The 21,069-nt window shown below is 36.2% G+C and overlaps 1 long non-coding RNA gene across 4 annotated transcripts in view; it reads right to left on the bottom strand.

Annotated features, from left to right (window-relative positions):
• The window catches only part of LOC109449634 (uncharacterized), a 66,540-nt gene that overhangs the window by 26,144 nt on the left and 19,327 nt on the right, over positions 1 to 21,069 (bottom strand). For 2 of the 4 annotated variants that reach the window (XR_012495548.1, XR_012495547.1), the window contains exons 4-8: positions 19,265 to 19,366; positions 18,716 to 18,782; positions 10,077 to 10,161; positions 7,421 to 7,584; positions 2,985 to 3,095 (exon numbers count right to left, since the gene is read on the bottom strand). This is a non-coding gene — a long non-coding RNA (uncharacterized LOC109449634). Of the gene's footprint in view, positions 1 to 2,984; positions 3,096 to 6,007; positions 6,091 to 7,420; positions 7,585 to 10,076; positions 10,162 to 18,715; positions 18,783 to 19,264; positions 19,367 to 21,069 lie in introns of all 4 variants that reach the window. The other 2 variants (XR_012495550.1, XR_012495549.1) reach the window with 2 other exon arrangements.

The raw sequence follows: 21,069 nt of genomic DNA, 5'->3' as shown, positions 1-21,069 counted from the left end.
CATTTCAATATGTAATAAATATAAAAATCATTAATGAGATATTTTACCTTTTTTTAAAAAATACTAAGTCTTAGATCTGGTAATTTATACTTACATAACATTTCAACTCACACTTAAATAATAAATGGCCCAAAAAGCTGAATTTCTTGGAATCTCTGAATCTTTTATTTCATGTACTCAATAGCCAGGTAAGCTTACTGGTTAGCGCTGACATAATTGCTCCTTACTGACCAGAGAGGCAGAGAAGTAGTAGGTATGCAGGTTCTGCAGTCAGCCAGTCTGGGTTTGCCACCTGGCTCCACCATGGCTACTGAGTGACAATGGGAAACTTACATTCTGCGCCCCAGATTTCTTACATGTAAAATATTGAATAGGGTTATTGTAAGAATGAAATGAATATTTAGTGCCTGACAAACAGTAGGCATTAAATATTAGCTGTTGTCATTGCTCGTCAGAGAACACATGGCAACTCACTCTTATTTGTATCCTCCCTCCAAAGCAATTGGTAAGAAACCAGACACTGACTTATAGAATTTGGGTTAATCAGTTAATCTTTCTATGCATCCATTCTCCCACATGCAAAATGAGAATAATAATGAGATAACATATGTCAAATATCAGATAAACAGAAACAGTTGTTAATACTAACAATGAAGTTACATTCTGTTATTTGGTATCCTAAATCAGGAATATAAAAGATTAAAAGTGCTGTCCCCAGTCATTAACACTTATCCACCCAAAACCGAAGAGAATGGGCCAGGATGACATCAATTCTAACTTTAGTACCTGTCTACCTCACTCTCTGGCCACTTCACACCTCTCCTCAGGCATTGACTTTTCACCCTAAGTTTGCCCTCACACTGCTGCCTTCTGGGTGTTCAGGACAACGCCCCCTGCGACACCCACTGCTTGTGTCTTTTTTTCTCTGTATGCTCCACATTTCTAAAAAACTCTCTCCTTTCCTTCACTTCATTCACTCAGGGGCCTGATCTTGACTTTCTAAGATCAAGACTACTTCGCAGATTAACTTATCTAACTAAGACAGCATTCCAAATTCTGTCCTGTGGAACACCAGCCTCTAAGATGTGCCATGAAAGAAGGCCCACAGTACCTCCTCGGCACTCCTGGCTCCCTCTTACAGAGGGCTTTCTGCGGCATGCATCTCTGACTCAGCCTGAGGACACTGTCTCACTGGAGCATGCTTTGCCAGCTTCTGTGCAGAGCCAGGGTTTATGCTGCCAAGAGCAGCCCATTTTCCTTGTCCTCAGCTGGCACAGCTCTGAGGTGGCTTCCATACAGTTTCTCAGAGCTCCTCCGCAGGAAAGTCTCAAAGGCCCACACCGGTAACTTGCTTATTAATGCAGCCTGTATTGGAGTTCTTTCTTCCTTTCACTGTCTCACTTCCCTTATACCTTAGCAGTATTTCCTGGGATCATCTTTGAAATAAAATACTTGTCTTAGAATGGTTCTTCTCTTTGAGAGATTCATGACACACACTAAGCAATACTGAAGGCTACGTGAAATCTCTCAGGAAAGGAATTCATTTAACTTTATTTAACAATAAACATTATTTAATAAATTTTCCAAACTTATTTGGCCATGGGAACATTTTTTTTAATGTACTTTTTTCTTTTTTCTTTTTTTTAATTTTATTGGGGGAATATTGGGGAACAGTGTGTTTCTCCAGGGCCCATCAGCTCCAAGTCGTCGTCTTCAATCTAGTTGTGGAGGGCGCAGCTCACGAGCCCATGTGGGAATCAAACCGGCAACCCTGTTGTTCACAGCTCACGCTCTAACCAACTGAGCCATCCGGCTGTCCCCCCATGGGAACCTTTTTAAAGGTGAGAGCTTTGACCATCCTATGAAACTACACAGTGTTCCTCTGATACACTTTGGGAAATGCCGTGCTAAGCATTAATGACTGACAAACTCAAGCTTTACCCTTCTCAAAGATGTTAGTGTCTTAACAGCTTCCCCTGTGGAGCAGTACCTTCTGACTCAAAGAACTGGGTCTCTTAAGGTGAGAATTTCAGGCTCAATGGTAGGTGCGATGGAAAATAATTTTGGAGGGGTGTGTTTTGTCATGCCCTACAAATCAAATCAGGTTGGTAACTGTGTACTCTGCTATCAAGAGCTAGCAGGAAGCAGTGGGTGGGTTTCATGGTTAAAAAGTATAGTCATGAGATTTGGAGGACAGTGCAGGAGACGTACAGGATGAAAAGAGTTATTTCCTGAAATTGCTCTGGAGAAAAGAAGTATCTTTAGGAAGAAGGAGCCCACTTTCTCAGCCAAAAACTTCAGATACCTGGGACTGCAATATCCCTCCAGGTATTTGAGGAATAAAATGGTCAATATTGATCATAATTTTAAATACTTAAACCCTGAACTACTCTTAAAATCCATAAAAAGATTTTAGAAAAGAGTAAAACCTTGGGTTCCATGATAGCGAAATATAGATTAGGAATATTTTAGAAAGCATTCTTGCTCTGCCATTAACACACTACTAGCAATAGCCATGTACTCTACTGTCCAAACTGGACCTCTTTGGAAGGTAGTAAAAAGTGTTGTAAATGGGTAGTACTTGGGAAGTAAGTGAGGGTGTGTTCAGTGCAATTTGAGAAAGTTCATCTCTAGGACCTGACTTTTGCCACTTACACCTATTCTCTTCCCAACGCTGCAAATATAGTTTATGCTCCTCTCCCTTTGTCGTCTCAGTCACAGTATCCATTCTCATTTCTATTTTTTAGGTGTTGAGATATTAAATATTTTAAAATGAATTAGCATGGATCAACAAGAAAAGATTCTACTTTTTTGTTAACATTACTATTTTGAAAATCTTTGGCACTTATAAACTATTAATAAATGAGACACAAATCAATGAAGAGAAATGCTAAGTAATCCTAATTCTTTTAGGGGTCCATTCTCTGTATTAAAAACAAGAACAGAAAACTACTACGGAATGAGAAAATGTGAAAAAGGAGTACCGAGAATCACGCATGGCCATGAATTGGAGGTATCTGACATTTTCATCTTCATCAAGGGGGACTCTGTCAAGTAGCAACTCAAACTCTTCATCAGTAATCTCCACACCAAACCTGAAACAAACAGCAGTTAGCATCAGTCACCCCTCAAGTTCACATCTAGGTCACCCATACCCACAATACCCTAAGCATATGGCTGCCATTAACGCTTTGTTACTGCTGCCGTCCTCAAGATCAAGAGCACCACGTGAATATCAGAGGTTAATCAGGGTTTTGATCCCTTCAGCTTTCTCAAAGAAAGAGATTCTACCACAGAATCCCTGCATTGGTGGTGCACAGAAATAGAAATACCAGAATGTTGAATTGTGTGTGATTGTCTTCTATAAAAAAGTTATTCATTACACTAAAACATTGGTATTGCTTAAACAAGTTAACTCTGAAAGGCCTTTCAACTGGACTGCTTAGCATGAAAGAAAAGGTAGAGAAAAAAAGTGCCTTGAAACACAGCTTCCTAATGCTCTTGCAAAGCATTTCATAATGGCTTTAAAGACATTTTGCATACAAATATTTTTAAAGTGGCAGTGTTTATTCATCAGCAAGAAACTGTTTTCATCTTTCAAGAACAATCAAAACATAATCCTTGAATTACTGGCATAAATAAGAATGACTTAAGCAATAATAATGAACAAGGCATTCATTCATCATTTTGCAAAGCTGATAAAACCCAGCTGACTTTTGGAAAAGAGGGGAATATATTTTCTTTCTGCAATGCAGTGAAAGAATAACAGTTTTTCCCCCCATTTTCATTATTACTTCCTTGATACTTAAAAAAAACAAAACATATACACTATCAAGAATAATGCAACAAATGAAAATGGCTTTTTCACAGGCTGCGATGTATTAAGTTATCACATATTTGTATTTCAGAAGTACTTAAATTTGAATAGCTTCTCAGGGACTTTGCAGTTGGGTGTCCTTTTTTTCACTTGCATAAAATTAGAAAAATAAAAGGACAGAATCATTTATTAAATAAGACATATAACACTTTTTATCTTAATTCATCTATCTTCTTTTTCATTTCTTAGCAATGAAGTTACCAATACTAATATATCTTTGGTTTTTGCCTGAGAAACTAAAATTAATTCTCTGATTATTTTTTTTGTCTTAAACACAGTGCTTAAAAAAGAAAATAAACAGGTTTTTCATAGGCTTACTAGAAAAAAATACCAGACTAAAAGTCAAGAGAACTAAATCTAGCCTATATCCACCATGATACAGCTATGTAATCATGGTGAAATCCCTTAATTTTAATATGTCACTTTTCTCAATTCTCGAATGGTCTATAAGCTCTTTGTATCTTACTTAGTGGTCACAGGATAATGAGATAATGAAAATAAAAACACCTTGAAAACCAGGAAGTATCATATAAATATTGCATATTGTATATTATTATTATTATTGATACAGAGTACAGGTTTTAAAAATCCTCAAAAGGGGCGACCAGTTAGCTCAGATGGTTAGAGAGCGGTGCTCTTAACAACAAGGTTGCCAGTTCGACCCTGCATGGACCGTTGTGAACTGCGCCCTCCACAACTAGACTGAAACAACTAACTTGACTTGGAGCTGATGGGTCCTGGAAAAGCACAATTAAATAAAAGATTAAATAAATAAATAAAAATCCTCAAAAAATACTTAATCCTAACAGTGACATAAATTGCTTAAACCTAGCAGTGACATAAGTAGCTCTTTTTCTCAAGAGGCCTTCTTTCTGAGTGGCATTACAATATATGTAGTGGAGAAAGCATGGGCTTCAGATCGACGAAACCAACATTTGAATCCCAGCTCTGCCACTTAGTAGCTGTATGTGGCCACAGGCAATTTACTTAATTCTTTGAGGCTCAGTTTCTGTACCTATAAAAAGAGAACTGAGGTAAAAGAACATTGGAAGAGGAACAGGTTGTGATGGTGCAAGATCATGAGTTCAGTTTTAGACATGATGAGTTTGGACTTAGATACACCCAAGAGGAGGTGTCCAAAAAGCATTTCTGGATATGGGTCTGAAGCTCAACAGAGCTCCTGGCTGCAGACATAAATTTGGGAGGCACTGCTATGCAAGGGTCATCTGAGGCTATAGGATTAGATGAGATTGTAAAGGAAAATATGTCAAATGAGTTGAGAAGAAGAGTTGAACAGAGACCTATTTAAAAAAATGAACAGAAGAAGAGTTGCTGGCAAGAGAATCTAAGAAGTAGTGAAAAGAAGGGCAGAAAGGAAACCAAGAGAAGTGGTAAGGGAAGCCAAGAACACAGAGGGCTCTGAGAAGGAGGCAGTGGTCAGTCATTTCAAAAGCAGACTAGAGGTCAAGAAAACGATGAATTTTTCTTGAATTTGGACATACGGAGCCAATGACCCTGGTGTGGACAGTTCTAGCAGAGTGATGGGGTCCAAAACCATATTGTAGTGGGTTGAGAAGTGAGTAGAAGTTGAGGGAATAGAGACAAAGATAAAGAGTTTAGATAAGAAGGGGAAGGGAAAGAGAAGACAAAGAAGAGGTGAAGTCAATGGAGTTTTTTTTGTGGTTGTTTGTTTTTTTTAAGATGAATTATATGAGCCCTGTTAAATGATGACATAGGCAGTATCGAGGCAAAAGTTGAAAACAGGAAAATGACGGAATCACTGATGGATCCTGTAAAAGAAAGATCAAGAACACAGGTAGACAAGAGAAAGAATACCTCTTTCACGAAAAGTGGGAAATGAGGACACAAAGGGTTTACAGACTTTTAATTACCAGGAGCATCCTTTTTTCTAATTTTACTGTGACGTAGGATGCAAAGTTACTTACTGAGAGTGGGGCAGGGGAGAAAAGTAAGTGAGAGGACATGTGTTCTGAAAAAAATGAAAAAGGTCTGAAATAAGCAGAGTGGAAAATGGAACATAGAGTTAACTAAGAACACAGTAGGGAGTGACAGAAAGTGTTGAGAGCCCAGGTGAGGTTAGTGGCAATGAATTTATGGTGATATACAAACCGATTCAGTAGTATAATTTTCTCCAGCAACCTAGATGCAGGCGAACACAAGATGGACAGTTGGACTCATCTCGTTTTGGGAATCTGCCACATACATGTGAATGAAAGACAACAAAGTACGTAAGAGATTTTATGGTATTAACAAGAAAATGACTAACATGTGGGAGAATAGAATCTAAGCTGTGTCCCAGCTCAGTAAGAGAAGTGGGAACAGGTGTACAGTGATAATCGGCTAAGGAAAAAGTAGATGGGCCAAGAGACTACAACAGATAGAAGACACTAGTCAGGAACAGGCTGAAAGTATGATTTCATAGGTGTCATTATTTTGGATGACGACACACACTGTTCAGGGAGGAGGGTAAATATAAGAGTAAAACTATAATAATATTTACTGAGAATTTAATATATTCTTAGCACTGTGCCAAGCATTTTACATGCACTGTCCCCCTATAATCCATTCAACTACCCATGAGGTATTGTCACAGACACTGTTGTAATATCCCTGAGGTGTTTAAAGAAAATAGAAGAGAAATGGTCTAGAAATGGCACTAAGCAGTAAGGACAATGAGCATCTTCCTCTTGAAAGGGTTTCTGGGGAAGCAGTGTCCTTGGTGGAGAGCCAGATTTTGGTTAAGCTAGATTGTAACATGTAGAAGAGGTTGAGAATGTAGCAGAGCTTTTTCCTTATGGATTGGGAGTTTTCTGACAGACACAGTGGTAGGGTTTTAGGAGGAGGGGAGGGGTAGGAGTTTGGAAGTGGGAACAAGATGCTCAAATGAACATTAGGATAACAGAACACTGAGAGGGTATACAGGTTAGACAGTTGGAGGGTTTACATCATGGGTAGTGTGACAAGGAGAACGGGTGTGAGGCCACCTGGATTTAGACTCTAGAAGATTCTTTCAAACATAAACACTCAGCCTTTATTTTTTAGCTCATCACACATTCTGTCTTTACAGGCAATGGGCAAGTAGCTTAAATTCTCAGACTGCAACACTAGCCAATATTTACTGACTACTTAGCACATGTCAGACACATTACATTTATTAATTTATTTAATCCTCACAACAACACTATGAGGTATGTACTATTATCTTGTACAGTGAAACCTTTTATCTCTGGTACAGCTTGAACTTGAGCCCTACTCACTGACTCTGGAGCCCTAAAGCTTACCAGTTCATTATTCTTGCTTGAGTAGGGCTGTCATTGCTCTCCATACATTCATCTTCCCTATGTTGTACACTGTCTAGCAGAAAAAGGTCTTACCACAATCCTTCCAGAAAAACTTAAATGTTGATGTATTAGGTAAGATTATGACAATGTCAGTACATCCAAAGGTAAACTAACACTATACTCTATAAGTGGATTTTGAAATAAGGACAGTTCATCTTGAAATTTATCCAAGAGAGCTTACATGCTTAAGTACCCAAAAGACCTCCTGCACTTAGAAGGCACTCTTAAGGCATATGGTCCACAGGTCGTATTTTAGCACAGGTCCAGTGTGTTAAAATAAAATCGTATACACACAGTAACTTCAATCTCTCCTCAGGGTGGAAACTTAGCTTCTGATATTTCTCCCTGAGGACAAAAAATAAATTACTGTCAGGCTTATTCTTTTAAATTCCATAACAGACAATATTTTGTGCTTTTTTTCAGCTCCATACATTTTTTTGTATATAACAAATAATCAAACAAGCAAAGTAGCTTTCATATATACATACATATTAGGTTGGTGCAAAAGTAATCGCAGTTTTTGTAATTATTTTTAACCTTTTAAACCGCAATTACTTTTGCACCAACCTAATATAAAATAAGCGGAGATCCCATTATAGAAATTCCCCTTTTCGGTTAAGAGTTTTAAAATATAAAACACAGTATTTGTATAAGAATGCAAGAAGTAATAAAAAATAAGTAAACAATCCAGCAAAGAAAAAAAACCACAGTTGGATTCTATCTTAATACTGATTTAGCAATCAGACTTTGCTTCTGGTGAGTGACATTTCCAAGGAGTCTAAAAGACTTAACTAGAAAAGATGTGGTATAAGGCCTCACACTTAAAATGAAGGTCATTTTTTTACTCAGGTAACCACAGGTAACTACAATGGAAAGGCTAAAAATAAAGTGTTTATGTATCAGTTACTTTTGAACTCTTCACTACGGACTTTGTCATTTTTACTAAACAACATTCTTCAGAAAAAAATTGTATTAGCTAAATATATTTCAGAATAGAGATAATACTATGTGTGCTATCCAAATTTTGGGTTGTTTCATTGCATTTGGCACTAAATTTTCAACTAAATCCCTGGAGATAGGACCATAACAGGACTATATGTTTTCCTGACGAATCTGTTTAATTGGATACTTAAATTATTTTAGTTTGTGATTAAATCATATCTAATTTTTTTTAAATTAAAGTTTATTGGAGTGACAATTGTTAGTAAAGTTACGTAGGTTTCAGGTGTACAATTCTATAATACATCATCTATATATCACATTGTGTGTTTACCACCCAGAGTCAGTTCTCCTTCCATCACCATATATTTGATCCCTTTTACCCTCATCTACTACCCCCTTACCATTTTTAAAGTATCTAAAGATGGTACTTTTTTCTTTAAAGAAATACTTGGGTTTGTTTTTAAGACTTTCTTTAAATCAAGCTTTTTTCCCAACTAGACCACTTTATCTTTAAAATATAGACAATGACATACAGTGCAGGAAAAATGTTTTCATCATCTCTGTTCCCTTCATTATTGTCAAAATCTTGAATACCATATTCTCTCAGAAAACATGGGTACTATTATAAAATAAATTTGCAGGCTCTAGAAAAGTATCTTCAGATTTTATTTCAAAATGTAGAAATAATTTAAGCTAATGTTCCACGAATATACTTTTCTAACATTATGAGATCTTAAAACAAAAAGCACAATATCAAAAAACATAGGTCAAACCCAGGGTGATGGAAAAATCCGTTAACCCAGATCATGTATACCAGATCACTTGACAAACCCGCGACCTGTCCTCAGTAATATCTCTTGTCTTTTCTTAACCTGTGCTCCAAAGTTAGGCTGAAATTAGCCTAGATCCATGGGCTTGGGTTTGAAGGGTCCCAGAGCAGCCAGGTGGAGCTAAGCCTTTAACGTGAGAACTTCTAGGGTGATCCTGGTATTATGAATCACAAGTTGTCCAGGGTCATCCAAACCCCCAGAGGACCTCCCAGCTGCCTTTTGAGCCACATCATCTTGTTTTTTGTTGTTGTTGATATAATTTTTCAAAAATCAGACTACCCTCAAAAAGAGGATATTTGGTATTATAAGGTAGTCCTTTACTTATGTTAACCAAAATGAATACAAGTGAAGGGCTCTGAATAATGGCTTTTTTTTTTTAAGGCATCTGTTAACAGGTAATAAGTGGGAAGCACTAGGTTTGAGTCTTCAGTTCTGCCAGTTACTAGATGTAAGACTTTAGCTAGTCTCTTAATCTGTCACAGATTGAATTGTTTCTTCACTTGTAAAATGAGTAAAACAGTCACATTTAACCTATTAACCTACAGGATTATTTCTAGGGCTAACTTGGTTAGTAAATATATAAAACTACTCCACAAATTCTAAAGCAGTCTTTGATGTCAGACATTTCATAATATTAACAATACAATTCGGTAAAGTTTGCATTCAGTTCAACACTATACCTGAGAAAAGGGGGTAGCCAGTTTCCTCACACTCCCTTTTGCATTCCCTATTCCTCCAGACATAGTAAAATGCTTCTTTCCGCAGAATATGATTTCATTTGAGTTACTGGGCAACAAAGCAATTAGACAGTGAATAACAGCCAAGACAGGATACAGCTAGAGATTTGTAGAAAAGACCGAGGAGGAAATGTTTGATCCTGAACAGGTAGTTCTCCCTGATTGTCTAAACTGAGGCTGGCTGACTTTTGGGAAATGGGTTTGTTCCCAGGTGGGTAAGCAAGCCCTGGGGCCATTGGTTTTTCAGGATAGCTAAGGCCACACGAGCTCATATAGGAGGAGGTTAGGGAGATTTTCCAAGCATTAAAGAACTGGATGTTAATCTTACCTTGAAGAAGTCTTGTTACCGCACAGCAGGGCCTTCCTGAACCAGGAGCAAGACACCTCCAGTAGGCCCGTGAGCAGCCCTGAGACTGTAAACAGAAGAGAGGTACCCATACGTGCCTCTGGGAAAGTCTGCTGTGAGAGCGGCCCCGGGGCATGCTGGGAAGGTGCGGGGCATGCTGGGAAGGTGCGGGGCATGCTGGGAAGGTGCGGGGTATCCCGGGAAGTGGCCAAGCTGACACTGAGAGAAGAGCAAGCACAGAACCCTGGGACCCTGTGAGGAGAGAGGTGGCCCAGGAGCGGTGTATATGTTCAGTTATCTCAGTAGTAAAACTGCCCTACTGGTGTCCGTTTTAGAGCTGTTCTTACAACATGAGACAGCTTGGATTGTTTACAACCAGCATCTTGCTCCAGTCAAAGATGTTCTCCCCCAGTGGGTTTCCCTGGTGCTTCAGCTTAATCCAGATGGCCTGAAGGGGACTGTTTCCTGTGGCCTCTTCCCGCTGTCCTGAGTGTTCATGGTCCCCACCTGTGCTGACTTCCTCATACTGGCTCTTTAAATCGCCTCTGCCTGGGCTCTCACTTTTTTACAATAGTACTTCGGGGAGAAACGACTCTGAAGTTTTACTTCCACCTAAAATGGGTAACACAGGCCCGCAAAGATTCCAGAAAAAGCCAGTGTAAGTTTGTTCGTCTCAGACAAATTCATTTTATGCTTGCATTAATTTGGGACAGAGCCCCAGGCCTATCTGAGTGGATTATTGATGAAATCCTATTAAACAGAACTCTATCTGATCGACTGCAACATGCGAACAAATTGGAATATAGTTTCTCTGGCATTTTGAACACAACAAAGGATTTACACTTTTTCTTCTCAATCTTTTTGGTATGACTATGACTGAAATTTGACAATGCACTAGATAGATTCTCCGTCTGATTTCACATTGGAGGTTTTCCTAAATGCTAAGTGGTAGAATATCCTAACTGCCAGACGAGATTATCATCATTACTCTATTTTTCATATGTAAGTTAGTTCAAAATTTAGGGCAATTAGATCCATCTGTGCAGACTGACAATTGCAGTCCAAATCCTGCTGTTTTCTAAAAATCTGATTTAAAATATTCTGTTAAGTGCATTTTAACATATTTATAAAATTTTCTTGCTCCCCCTTTCTGCTTGGTACTTTGTGATTCTCCTGTGGGAAGAATCTCTTGCCTTTAAATTAAAAGCAATTAGAGTTCATGAGATTTACAAATATAGGAAAGGAGCTGAAGAGAATAATTCAAGTTAATCAGAAGAAAATATTCAATCATTGAAAAAGTATTAGTTACATCAATAGGTAAGTTATGTTGTTATTATGGATTATGTTTTGTATTCTATTTTAGAGCAAATACAGTGTAATACAAAACACATTTAAAATCATAATCATCACCTGTTAGAAGTCTATCACTTGTGTCATTTTAAACTAATAAACATTTTTAAATGAAAATAAAACTTTTACTTTGGGATCACCACTTCATAGACAAAAGTATACATACAGGTATAGGTATAGCTATAGACACATCTCTGTATAAATTGCTTCAATGTTAAAGTTTTACTGCAAATAAAATTTTCATTTTTCAACTTTATATGTATTGTTTCTTCTTTGCATCATAACATTTCTATACTTGTTATTAACTTTTTTCCTAATACAATTAAAATTATATGAGTTTTATTTAAAAAAAAGTTTTGAATACACAGAAATATGTAATATAAAGCATAAACCCTTTCCGCAATAATTGCTTCCTCCTTCCCCCAGAAATAACTACCTTTGGCGGCTTGATACTTCATCCTCCGGATTTTTTTCCATATATACTAACATACGTTATTATTTTGAAGTAAAATTGTATTTGAAAAAGTATTGTCATTTTATTTTTTCACTAAATTGAGTTTAGATATCTGTGCTAATTTTGTATACTTAATTCTTTTTAAAAGCGTATGGTATTCCATTGTGAGGATGTACCATAATTTATAAAACCAACCCCTTACGAATGTATATATTGGTTGTGTCTGATTTCTCCTTACAATTTAGCTTCTTGAACTGTGTCTTTTTCCTTTCCATTGCAAACCTCCCCGTCCACCAATCTGGTGTTTTCTAGTGACTCAGGGCCAGTTTATTTCTTTTTCATTTAGCCTATTTTCAGAAATGTTTTTCTGACTTTTAAGTCTTCCCCTTTCCTTTTGAATCTTCTCTTTTCATTCTCCTATTTTCTTCCCATTAAGGACAAAGGTCCTCTTACACAAACTCTCTCCCCTCCGGTACCAGTGTGCTCTCCTCACACTCTTTCCAACCCCAGCACTGAAGAGAAAGAAGCACTGAGTATTAGGTTTCTGATAAGAAACAAGAGGCTGCTACCGGCAGGGAGCCTTGTCAAGATCCCCCTCATTCTGAGCACTCCATTCCCACGTGAACAACAATGAATGGAGATTTCACCCGCCCACCCCACATTGTTCAGGTTGTCCTTTGCCCTTTCTGTCAAATCTTGGCACTCAGGAGACAGGAGAACATGTTTTGAATTCAACCCTGGGGAGCCACCGATCAATATCACTTGACTCTTCCTACCCATTAGTTGTTCTCTTTCTGTGCCTGACGTGGAGTGATGCCTAAGCTATTCTTTGTCACGGCCGCTTCTCAGTTGGCCCAGCTAACCCCTATCGGGTGGGATGACTCCATCGCCCAGGCAGAGTGCCGCAGTCGGAGAAGTAGAGCCTGGACAAAGTACAAGGCGTAGGTTCTCTTACTGCTTCACTGCAGGCTCAGAGGCTACAGAGAAAGCTAGTATATTTTACCTCTTTGTCATCTTATTTATCAAGTATCAAGAAGAATATTAATTGTCCATTTAACTCACAGAATACTATAAGATGGAAATTCATAAGACAATTTGAAAATAAGATTCCAAAGAAACAGATTATTTTATATGTCTATTCTCTTTTTTCGTACATATATTTTAAGTGACTTCTTTATATATATATATATGAATATATGTATATATCCATATATATCCATATATATATATATATAACTCATTTCTGATTTTGGGTTGGGTTCAGAGAGGGAGAAAGATATGGATGGCTATTGTCATTTTTCCCCCCTAATTTTTAAAAATGTTCAAAAATCTTTTGTATCTAAAACATTCTCTGGAATGTTTTTATGATCACCAAGACCTTAATTCTAAGTGGCAACATTAAAATGAGCATAAAAGCTTGACAGGGAGACTAAATTCCTATCTGATAGTAAGCTAGGTAGAAAAATTTAGAGTAATTCTTGCAAGCCATAGATAAGTTGATCAGGAAAATCAAATCCCTAAACCAACTCAGTGTTTGATGAACTCTGGGCCAATGTTTTAATCTCTCTGTATTTGAATCTTCCAGCTATAATATTGGTAGAACTTTGATGCCAGATGCCAATTACCTCTTAATAATCAGGTAGCAGATTGTAGGATAATTAGAACAAATCTAAACATGACACTGAACTCCTCAGGAAAAAGGTTCTTTAGTGTTTTTCAGTTTTAAAAACAAGAAACATGTTAGGGGCTTAAATGGGACAAAATTTCAGAAAATTGTAGCCTTCATATCCTGTCGTTGTTTGTGGTAAAAGAAAAAACTGAGAAATTCTTTCTATTTTAACCGTCACTAAATATTTTTTTCAATAAAAAAAAAAAAAAGAGACTTTGCCTATGAATAAGGGTTCTTCATTTCCTTAATTAAAAACAACCCATTTCTAAGCAAACATGACTATCACTTCTTCTCTGCCAAAATCTACATTCAACATATCTATCACTTCCTTCCCAAGTGCATTTTAATACCATATCAATGCATTCTAAAACTAAATTATTGTTTTGGCCTTTGATTCTTAAAGGGGAAAATGTAAATTAGTCTTTTTTATTAACAAGTTCATAACTGCTAGTAGATTATACAGTCTCATAATTCATCTCAGTCTGAATAATCAATGTCATTTGGATTTTCAAATGCAACACTTAACTATAATAAAAGAAACCCCGAAGACTCGGAATTCAGTAGAATAATACAATAGTGGATACCATATTGCTGATTAGAGTGATTATAATTTAATGATCCCACTGAGCATTTCATCTTTGCTGTATGACAGAGACTCAGCCCATCAAGTGGAAGGAAAGGCCTTAGTAGAATGTGTAACTCATAATGTGAGACAGTCAATGTCCCAAACTTACAGCTTAAGTAAACTAAGGGAATTTCACATCTGCCAAGTTGGAAAATAACAATCTATTAAAGATTTTAGAAGGGAGTTGAGGGTAAGTACTGTTCAAATAATGACATGGCTTTAATGAGGAGATCTGAGATAAATGGTGCCAATAAAAGTATTGATTACATGTAAAATTATAGATCAAGTCTTCACATAATCAAGGTTTGCAGAAGTCATTCTCTAATATTCTTTAACAAAAGAAGGATCTTATGAAATGCTGGCAGAGGCATGTGATAAGCTGAATAGCCTGCTATCTGGTTAGATTATCTGAGTTAATTATGCTTCCAGATTTGTATTTACCGTGTTTCCCTGAAAATAAGACCTAGCAGGACAATCTAATGCATCTTTTGGAGCAAAATTAATATAACACCTGGCATTATATCATATTATGTGATATTGTATTATATTGTATTATATTATATTATATTATATTATATTATATTATATTATATTATATTATATTATATTATACCGGTCTTATATTAATTTTTGCTCCAAAAGATGCATTAGAGCTGGTTGTCCGGCTAGGTTTTATTTTTGGGAAAACATGGTGTGTTGGTCCAATTTGGCTTAACTACCCTGGACCCATTATAAAGTAACCCAGTCTAATGAGGGAGTTGGAAACTGGAGGCATGAACAGCCCCTGCCAAAATAAGTCCCAGACCTAATCTCCTTTTTCCATTTCCTAGGTCCAGCTCTTTCCATGACCTGCCAAAATCTATATTCAATACATCTAAAATCAAATGAGTCCAGAACATGTACATTAATGAAGAGCATGAGTTTTAGAGTTAGACAAACCTAGCTTGGAATCTCAGTTCACTTACTAGTTGTATGATCTTGATCAAGATATTTAATTCCTCTGAGCCTCGCTTTCCTCATCTGAATATCTGAATAATGAGAATAAAGTTATCTATATCACAGAGTCACTTTAAGGATTAATTATTTTAGCTCAGTGTCTGGAATATAGCAACCAAAAGAATGTACCAGTATTATTACTGCTGAGTTTCATGAATGGTCTTTATATGTCAAGAAAAACTAGAATAAGAGGCAGAATTAATACCTAATCCTTAGAAAGTATCCACCCTTTCCAGCAAAGAAGGACTTCGTTGATAATGACATATGGGATACTGTGTAATATTACTTTTAATACCACCTTGTTTCATTTTTTAAAAAAGGCTAAGTGGTTATTTCCTTGAAATTCATCAGTTGCCAGTTGGATAACAATTTTATAATTTTTGGATGGCAGCAAAATAGCCATAAAAATAGTTGGAATTCACAGCACCATTTAAAACTGTGGTCTTGGTCCTGAAAAAATACACTTAAAATAAAAAGCTTTTTTAAAACTGTGGTCTTTCCAGTTTAATCAAAATTAAAACTTCTATTTTTCAAAGGATATCATTAAGAAATAAAAAAAGCAAACCAAAAACATACATGTCTAGAAAAGGACTTATATCCAAAATATGTGAACAATTTTTGCAGGTCAATAATAAGAAGAAAGATAACAATTAAAATTGAGCCAAAAAATGATAAGATTGACAAAAGAAGATGCATGAGTGACCAATAAACTCATAAAAAGATGTTCAACATCCAAAGTCACCAGGAAAATGCAAATTAAAACCACAATGAGTAATTATACACCCATTAAAATGGCTAAAATTAAGAAGACTGACAACACCAAGTTTTGGAGAGGCTAGGGAGCGACTGGATTCTCATACATTGCTGATGGGGCTATTACAACCATTTTGAAAACAGTCTGGCAGAGTCTTATAAAATAAAAGCTTATCACCAAACCAACAATTCTACTCCTAGGTATTTACCCTCAGAAAGAGAAAACATATGTCTACAGATAGACCTATACACATAAAGACCAGCATCTTTGTTCATAATAACCCCAGTTCATTAACAGGTGAATGGACAAATTGTGGTATGTACATAGAATGGAATACTACCCAGTACTAGCAAACTACTGACACACTATAACCTCAAAAACATGCCGAGTGAAAGAAGACAGACACCCAATAACACACACTGTATGATTCCATATATGTACATGAAATTCTGAAAAAAAGGAAATCAGCTGGGGGCAGAGGGCAAAGGACTACAAGCAAACATTAGAGATCTTTCCGGAGTGATGGAAAGGTCCTTATCTTGATTATGGTGGGGGTTACAAAGATGTATACATTTGTCAAAATTCATTGAAACATACACCTCAAATAGGTGCATTTTACCATATACATGTATAGTAAAGAACTTAACCTTACCCAAAAAGAGGTCTGGCTTTTGCCCTCAGCTTCTGGGAGGTAACCTCTAAACCCTAGGAATGTCATATATGATAGGAGTGTCTTTATTTACCTGGGGGCTTAGATTATGCTGGTCATCTAACAATGTGATACAGTTGTGGAGCCGGCCACAGAAGCTAGTATTTAGGGAGCGGGCTGACCACACCAGACAGATCAACAATGTAGTGTGGAGGCTTTGGGTCACACCATGTCAGCTGACCAGAGGGGCTGGACACTGGAGACACAGATTGGTCACATAAGCTACAATCATGCCTATGCAATGGAACCTAAGAAGAACTCTGAACCACAAGGGTCAGATGAATTTCCCTAGTTGGCAATATTCCATTTGTTACATATAGATTCCAGGAAAATAACACATCGAAGATTCCATGGGGAGAAGACAATGGAAGCTCTGAATTTACTTTTCCTGTATTCTGCCCTATGTACTTTGTCCCTTAGCTGATTTTAATCTGTATCCTTTCCCTGTAATAAACATAACTCAGTATAACAGCTTTTGGTGTGTTCTGTGAGTCCTCCTAGTGAATGATCAAGCTGAGAGTGGTTTTGGGAACCCCCCTGGATGTGTAATTGGTGTCAGAAGTGAGGATGGTCCTCTGGAGAACTGTGTTTCCACTAACTCTGCAGTTTCCCAGAGTCCCAAGGAATTAGCTCTAAACTTCAGCAATATCGTATCTTAATTAAGATGATTTTTTAAAAATATGGTCCATTCTCTCCATCTACTGTGTGTGTGTGTGTGTGTGTGTGTGTGTGTGTGTATGCACACATACCCCCAATGGAACACTGTGCTTTTAATGCTAGGAAAGAATCTCTTTAAAAGGCAATATTGGAAGCACCTTAATATTTTGTACTTTAAATTTTAAAGGTATTAATAGATCTTTATAAAATTAGAAAAATATGAAAGAACTGGCATTAACTATTTAACAGAAATTATCTAAGCAAAAATGGTAAGAGGTAAGCAAAAGCGGTTGCCATATATTAGTCTCTACAAATATTATTTAAGTGGTATGATTAAGGGCTATTTCATCTTTTTATATATTTCAGGATTTTCCAAATTAATGACAGAATAAATGTATACTGGGAAAATTTAGAAATATATACTAACATACATTAGAAATTTAGAAATATAAAAATCTGACACTTAGAACCTTAAGGTCATAGGAAATACAAAACACTTAATTTCATTTATATACATCTTCTTGTTGCAGAGAAGAATAATAGGATGATCAAAGCTTTTAAGCATAAAAGATTTTATATTAATATAAAAACCTGTAGAGGAAATAAATGGAAAACAAGATGCCAAGGAGAAAAAAAAAAAGATGTAAAGTATCCAACTAGAAAAGATAAGCTTGTTTTAGAATATTTAAAAATAGGTTATGTTGGCAGATCAAATCCCTCTGGTATTTTGTATTCAATTAGAATCATTTAGAAGAATAATATTAACAATTTTATTTTAAAATTTCAGTACTTACAGTATGCCAGAAGTATCTCTTCAGTTGTCTAAACTTTTGTTGAAAAATTTCATACATGAACTTAAAAGTTTGTGGAGGGTGCATATGTGTTCAAAAATATTTTAGGGGTGCACGAGTAAAAGGTTTGATGGCCACTCACATTGGCTATAAACCACATTTCGCAATCTGCAGGAAATGCAATCTTCAATCTAAGCCGAGGAGACTCTGCCACCTGGTGGCTTAGAAATTTTCATAGTCATTAGGCAGAGATAAAAAATTCTTCTTTAACCAGGAATATTTAACCAGGAATATGAACTGATTCATAATATATAGAATTGGGAGGTGAATTCTTTTAATACAAGACATATGGATACAGAGAAGGAAATAAAATGATTAATTCTGAATATTATAATTGCAAATCCAGGAAATTCTCATTGATAGTTTTTTACTGGGTAGGAAAATATCTAAAATTTCTCACCTAACATCAATTTCAGAAATTCTTAAAATGATAGTTCATACAGTTGTTTATTGTAAACCTAAGTAAAATCAACTTTTATCTGTCACTTTATCATGGAGAAATAGGAAAAAAAGATTCTATTATGTACTTTATTTAAAAAACATAAATTCTTATTACCTGCTTTCAATGGCTGTTTCAAAATTTCGGTTGACTAATGATGTTTTCTTCTAATTTGTCAATCTTTCTGTCAAAAAATAAGCAAAAAACAAAGAAATATGGACTATGTCACAGTAAATCCAGTAGCTATCTTTCTAATTTCCTGAAGATCGTTTAATTCTTCAAAATTATAAGGTAATAGAACTTGTAAATTGGTTCTATTTCTAGGATGTGTGAGTTGAACTTATATGTTCATCCTTCTACTCTATTCTCTAGACACCTTGGAATAGGCAGAAGAGAAAATATATATATTCATATATTCAAGATGCAGCTTCACAGTCTTCAGTTATTGATAACATACAAAGCAAACTATAGATAATTTCAGAACTCGGTCACTTTACTAGAAGTGCCAACTGAAGCATATTTCTATTGTATCTCTGTTCAAAACTATTTCCAGTTTAATAGATACTGTAAACAACAGCTGGTTTTAAAATTCCCTTAAGAGGAGAAATTAACCAATATAGACACGAAGATAAAAACAAGAGTGGAACATTCACCTTAATTAAATACTTGAAAGTGGTCAAGAGTGAGAGAAAATCAGATTGAAACAAATCTGCCAATTTGACTTCGATTCCAGTTAAAGTGGAGGTGATTCTTCTCTTATTACAAAATCTATAAAAAAATGTAACATAAAAATTGTCGTTTCACGTCTCAGCATGAAAAAAGGATACGAAGTCAGGAATCCAGGAAAAAAGCATCAGCTTTTTTCTCTGTGCCACTAATTTAAAAGTCCTTAGAAGACAAATTAATTATCGAATATTTCTGATTGATGACCTCAAAGGAATGGGGAGTATTTACCAGCATTCACTTTCTATATCTCAATTTTAAACTGCAAATCAACTTACTTCAACATAATTCACTTTAGCAATTGCACCATGTTGCATTTACTTCTGTGCCAGAGTTCTGTGTAGGCAAAATAATGGTTTAGTTGAAGTGATAACTTTTTAGCTTCAAAGAGTTTTAAATAAAGCACTAGTACTTACACTTCTCAGAATAAACAATTCAGTTCTCTTCTTTTGAGTAGATCCAAAATCAGGAAGTAGTCTCATTGACTGATACTTTTATTAAAGGACCCTCAGTAATTCACTTCCAGACCTCTTGCTCATCCACTTTAACTAGGTTGGTTGGTTTTTCACTGAGAGGGCCTGGGTGGTTTCCCACTCTACGTGTCATAAGTGTGAAGATTCACATTAGCTTTTCTCTCTGGAAAGAGGGTAGTTCAGACACTAGGGACTTGGTGTGTACCTGGGGTTGTATAAAATCAATCTGGTGACTATGACACTTGTGAAACCCAGAACCTCTGACTCCCTGTATTATAGGGAGTAATACATAAAAAATAATTTCTGCCCAACGGAGAAGAACGTTTTGCAGCTACAGTGTCTGTTGAAGGACTTCTGAAGGGGACATGGACTCAGCAGCACTAAGCCCTGTCAGTGGCTTGTGTTACTTTGCTGAGTATCTAAATCTGCAGTACTAGTTACAGGACAATACTGAACAAATGTTACAGTGTACATTTCCTTAATCTATTCTACATGAATGTAACCATGTTCCTTATTAGTGTGGATATTCCACATTATAGTTTGGGGTACTTTGTTTTGTCCAAAGAGTATTAGTTGATCTCTTGGAACCCTACAGAACAAAGTATCATGATATAATTTTTTCCTACATTTCAGAGAATTGCAATCATTTATTTATTCATATATCCACTGTTTCATATCAGTAACATAAACTTATAAAGTCATAAAGTAGTATGAAGTGCGAAACAGTCTACCATTTACCAAAAATCCCTGAACTTATGTTCTGGGTTTTAGAGTACTCTATGGATGAATCACAGTAAAACATTGGGATTCTCTTCTCTCTCAAATCGTAACATATAAAATGTTGTTGTTTATGTTAGAAAGCCTGCCAACATGTACTGTAACCTCACACTTAGACAGAAAAGAACCCCCAATTTCTAGTCATAAACAAAACCAAAAGTAGCAAGCAAAAGATCCCTCCCAAAGTAGGAGTTAGTCCTTCTTTCGTGTTAACTGAAGTCTATGCATTATATAGTATCACAGCACCCAGATTGAGTTGAGGTTTGGAATTCTCTTTCCTGGTTCTGTCTATTGGAGGGAAGACAAATAATCACTCTGTGTTGGAACACCTGTCAAGCTATTCTAAATCACTTTGGGCTAAAAATCTCCAGCATTTGCCCCTCATAATTTAAAACCAGAGCAGATATTAAGACAAAACTGAAAACCATGTTGACAAGTAAACTAGAGGAATAGAATAAAATATTAATAAAAAGATTCTCTGTGTCCCTCTTCAAATGA

This window comes from Rhinolophus sinicus, linkage group LG04, assembly GCF_036562045.2.
Source record: "Rhinolophus sinicus isolate RSC01 linkage group LG04, ASM3656204v1, whole genome shotgun sequence".
Taxonomy (NCBI): domain Eukaryota; kingdom Metazoa; phylum Chordata; class Mammalia; order Chiroptera; family Rhinolophidae; genus Rhinolophus; species Rhinolophus sinicus.
Note: the sequence above shows the minus strand (reverse complement) of the source record. Positions and strands in the feature narration are given on the sequence as shown.